The sequence below is a fragment of the Rhinopithecus bieti genome, unplaced genomic scaffold (assembly GCF_001698545.2).
Source record: "Rhinopithecus bieti isolate Rb0 unplaced genomic scaffold, ASM169854v2 scaffold_13348, whole genome shotgun sequence".
Taxonomy (NCBI): Eukaryota; Metazoa; Chordata; class Mammalia; order Primates; family Cercopithecidae; genus Rhinopithecus; species Rhinopithecus bieti.
The window spans coordinates 3,797,185-3,801,831 of NW_016808764.1; positions in this window are offsets into that span (position 1 = coordinate 3,797,185).

Sequence of the window (4,647 nt, forward strand, 5' to 3'; positions counted from 1 at the left end):
TATATATATATATAGAATACACTCATAGGTAAAAGGGATTAGCTTTGTCTCAGATGGCACTTGGGACTTCTGAGTTAATGCAGGAATGAGTTAAGACTTGGGGGAACTCCTGGGAAGGCATGATGATGTTTTGCAATGTGAGTAGAACGTGGGATTTGGTAGGGGTCAGTGTAGAATAATATGGTTTGGGTCTGTGTCCTCGCCTAAATCTCATGTCAAATTGTAATCCTCAGTATTGGAGGTGGGGCCTGGTAGGAGATGGTGGGATTTTGGGAGTGGATTTCCCCTTTGGGGCTGTGCTCCTGATAGTGTTATTACGAGATCTGGCTGTTTAAAAAGTGTGTAGTACCTCCCCCCAACACTCTTTCTCCTGCTTTGGCCATGTAAAGATGTGCCTGCTTCCCCTACACTGTCTGTCAGGATTGTAAATTTCCCAAATCCTCCCCAGCCATAATTCTTATACAGCCTGTGGAACCATGAGTCAATTAAAACCCTTTTCCTTATAAATTACCCAGTGTGAGATATTTCTTTATAGCAACGTGAGAACTAACTAACACATTATATTTGGCCTATGTGTATAATCCAGGATAGCTTCTTTATCTTAAAGTAAACTGATTAGCAATCTTAATTTGATCTTCAACCATAATTCCCCTTTGTCATGTAACATAATAAAAACAGTGATTCTGGGTTTTAGCATGTGTACATCTTCAAGAATCCATTATTCTACCTACCAGACATACATTATTATTTTTATGTTCTATTTCCTTATTGATAATATGCTTCCTTTTTCTATCAGTTGTTAAAAGTAGGGTATGGAAGTCTCTAATTATTATTTGTGAATTGTTTATTTCTCTCCAATCCTGACTATTGTTGATTTATAAGTTTTATTGCCCCAGTTGTTGGATGCATGTATGTTTACAATGTTTATGTCTTCTGAATATATTGATATTTTCATTACAAAATGTCTCTAATTTTCTTTAACAAATTGTTGCTGAAACACTATTTTGTCTAATACTAGCATAGCCTCTTCACTCTCTTTTCACTACATTTTGCATGGTATATCTTTTTTAATCTTTTATTTTCACCCTATTTATGTTTTAAATGTGTGTTCGTTGTACATAAAATATAGTTCAATTAAGATTTTTTCAATTTATTTTGACAGTCTCTTGAATGGAGTGTTTAGTCCATTTTTATTTAATGTAATCATTAATAAAGTGGGTTTTACATCTGTCATCTTGCTTTACATTTTCCATATGACTCATGCAATTTATAAATTTCCCCATTACTGCTATCTAGGTATTCTCTAGTATATTAATTTCCTTTATGTATACTACATTTTTGAGTTATTTTCGTTGGGCTTTCCCAGAGAATTACAATACACATCTTATCTTCAAATTATCTAGGGTGGATTAACATCAACTTTATTTCTATATTGTTTGAAACTTTGCCAAAATATAGTATTTCCCTATCCCCTCTCATGCCATTATCATACAAATTACTTCTTTATAATACCATCAAAAGGTTTTATAATTATTGTTTATGCAGATGTCTTTAAAATAAGAAAATAGAACTACAAATAAAAATGCATTTATACCAAAGGCTGGCAGAGACATAACAAAAAAAGAGAATTTTAGACCAATATCCCTGATGAACACTGGTGCAAAAATCCTCAATAAAACACTGGCAAACTGAATCCAGCAACACATCAAAAAGATCCACCATGATCAAGTGGGCTTCATCCCTGGGATGCAAGGCTGGTTCAATATACCCAAATCAATAAACGTAATCCAGCATATAAACAGAACCAAAGACAAAAACCACATGATTATCTCAATAGATGCAGAAAAAGCCGCTGACAAAATTCAGCAGCCCTTCATGCAAAAAACTCTCAATAAATTCGGTATTGATGGAATGTATCTCAAAATAATAAGAGCTATTTATGACAAATCCACAGCCAATATCATACTGAAGGATCAAAAACTGGAACCTTTCCCCTTGAAAACTGGCACAAGACAGGGATGCCCTCTCTCACCACTCCTATTCAACATAGTGTTGGAAGTTCTGGCCAGGGCAATGAGGTAAGAGAAAGAAATAAAGGGTGTTCAGTTAAGAAAAAAGGAAGTCAAATTATCCCTGTTTGCAGATGACATGACGGTATATTTAGAAAACTCCATTGTCTCAGCCCAAAATCTCCTTAAGCTGATAAGCAACTTCAGCAAAGTCTCAGGATACAAAATCAATGTGCAAAAATCACAAGCATTCTTATACACCAGTAACAGACAAGCAGAGAGCCAAATCAGGAATGAACTTCCATTCACAATTGCTTCAAAGAGAATAAAATACCTAGGAATCCAACTTACAAGGGATGTAAAGGACCTCTTCAAGGAGAACTACAAACCACTGCTCAGTGAAATCAAAGAGGACACAAACAAATGGAAGAACATACCATGCTCATGGATAGGAAGAATCAATATCGTGAAAATGGCCATACTGCCCAAGGTTATTTATAGATTCAATGCCATCCCCATCAAGCTACCAATGAGTTTCTTCACAGAATTGGAAAAAACTGCTTTAAAGTTCATATGGAACCAAAAAAGAGCCCGCATTGCCAAGACAATCCTAAGTCAAAAGGACAAAGCTGGAGGCGTCACGCTACCTGACTTCAAACTATACTACAAGGCTACAGTAACCAAAACAGCATGGTACTGGTACCAAAACAGAGATATAGACCAATGGAACAGAACAGAGCCCTCAGAAATAATACCACACATCTACAGCCATCTGATCTTTGACAAACCTGACAAAAACAAGAAATGGGGAAAGGATTCCCTATTTAATAAATGATGCTGGGAAAATTGGCTAGCCATAAGTAGAAAGCTGAAACTGGATCCTTTCCTTACTCCTTATATGAAAATTAATTCAAGATGAGTTATAGACTTAAATGTTAGACCTAAAACCATAAAAACCCTAGAAGAAAACCTAGGCAATGCCATTCAGGACATAGGCATGGGCAAGGACTTCATGACCAAAACACCAAAAGCAATGACAACGAAAGTCAAAATAGACAAATCGGATCTAAAGAAACTAAAGAGCTTCTGCACAGCAAAAGAAACTGCCATCAGAGTGAACAGGCAGCCTACAGAATGGGAGAAAATTTTTGCAATCTACTCATCTGACAAAAAAAATATCCAGAACCTATAAGAACTCAAATTTATAAGAAAAAACCCCATCAAAAAATGGGCAAAGGATATGAACAGACACTTGTCAAAAGACAACAGGCACGTGAAAAAATGCTCATCATCACTAGCCATCAGAGAAATGTAAATCAAAACCACAATGGGATACCATCTCACACCAGTTAGAATGGTGATCATTAAAAAGTCAGGAAACAACAGGTGCTGGAGAGGATGCAGAGAAATAGGAACACGTTTACACTGTTGGTGGGACTGTAAACTAGTTCAACCATTGTGGAAGACAGTGTAGCAATTCCTCAGGGATCTAGAACTAGAAATACCGTTTGACCCAGCCATCCCATTACTGGGTATATACCCAAAGGATTATAAATCATACTACTAGAAGGACACATGCACATGTATGTTTATTGTGGCATTATTCACAATAGCAAAGACTTGGAACCAACCCAAATGTCCATCAATGACAGACTGGATTAAGAAAATGTGGCATATATACACCATGGAATACTATGAAGCCATAAGAAAAGGATTAGTTCATGTCCTTTGTAGGGACATGGATGCAGTTGGAAATCATCATTCTCAGCAAACTATTACAAGAACAGAAAACCAAACACCTCATGTTTTCAGTCATAGGTGGGAACTGAACAATGAGATCACTTGGACACAGGAAGGGGAACATCACACACCAGAGCCTGTTGTGGGGTAGGGGGATGGGGGAGGGATAGCATGAGGATAGATACCTGATGTAAATGACGAGTTAATGGGTGCAGCACACCAACATGGCACATGTATACGTATGTAACAAACCTGCACGCTGTGCACATGTACCCTAGAACATAAAGTATAATTGTAAAAAATGCATTTATAATGTTATTTGTATTTGCCAACGTAGTTACCTTTACAGATGCTCTTTATGTTTTTGTATGGATGTGAGTTGCTCCCACTGTCTTTTTTCTTGTTGTTATTTCAGCCTGAAATGCTCGTTTTAATAGTTCTTATGATACAGTTTGTTAAAATACTCTTAATATTTATTTAGACATGTCCTAATTTCTTCTGCACGTTTTTAAGGATAGTTTTTCTAGAAACAGATTTTTTAATATAGTGTTTATTTTCCCAGCAGTTTGAATAAATCAACCCATTGCCCCTGGGCTCAGTGATTTCTGATGAGAAGCTAGCTGTTCATCTTATTGGAGATCTCTTGTATATGATGAGTTACTTCTCTTTTGCTGATTTCAAAATTTTTCCTTTGTCTTTGACTATTTTTTTATTCTTTAAGATAACTATCCTGTTTTATTTACATTTGATTTTTTTTTAATTATACTGTAAGTTCTAGGGTACATGTGCATAACGTGCAGGTTTGTTACATATGTATACTTGTGCCATGTTGGTGTGCTGCACCCATCAACTCGTCAGCACCCATCAATTCATCATTTATATCAGGTATAACTCCCAA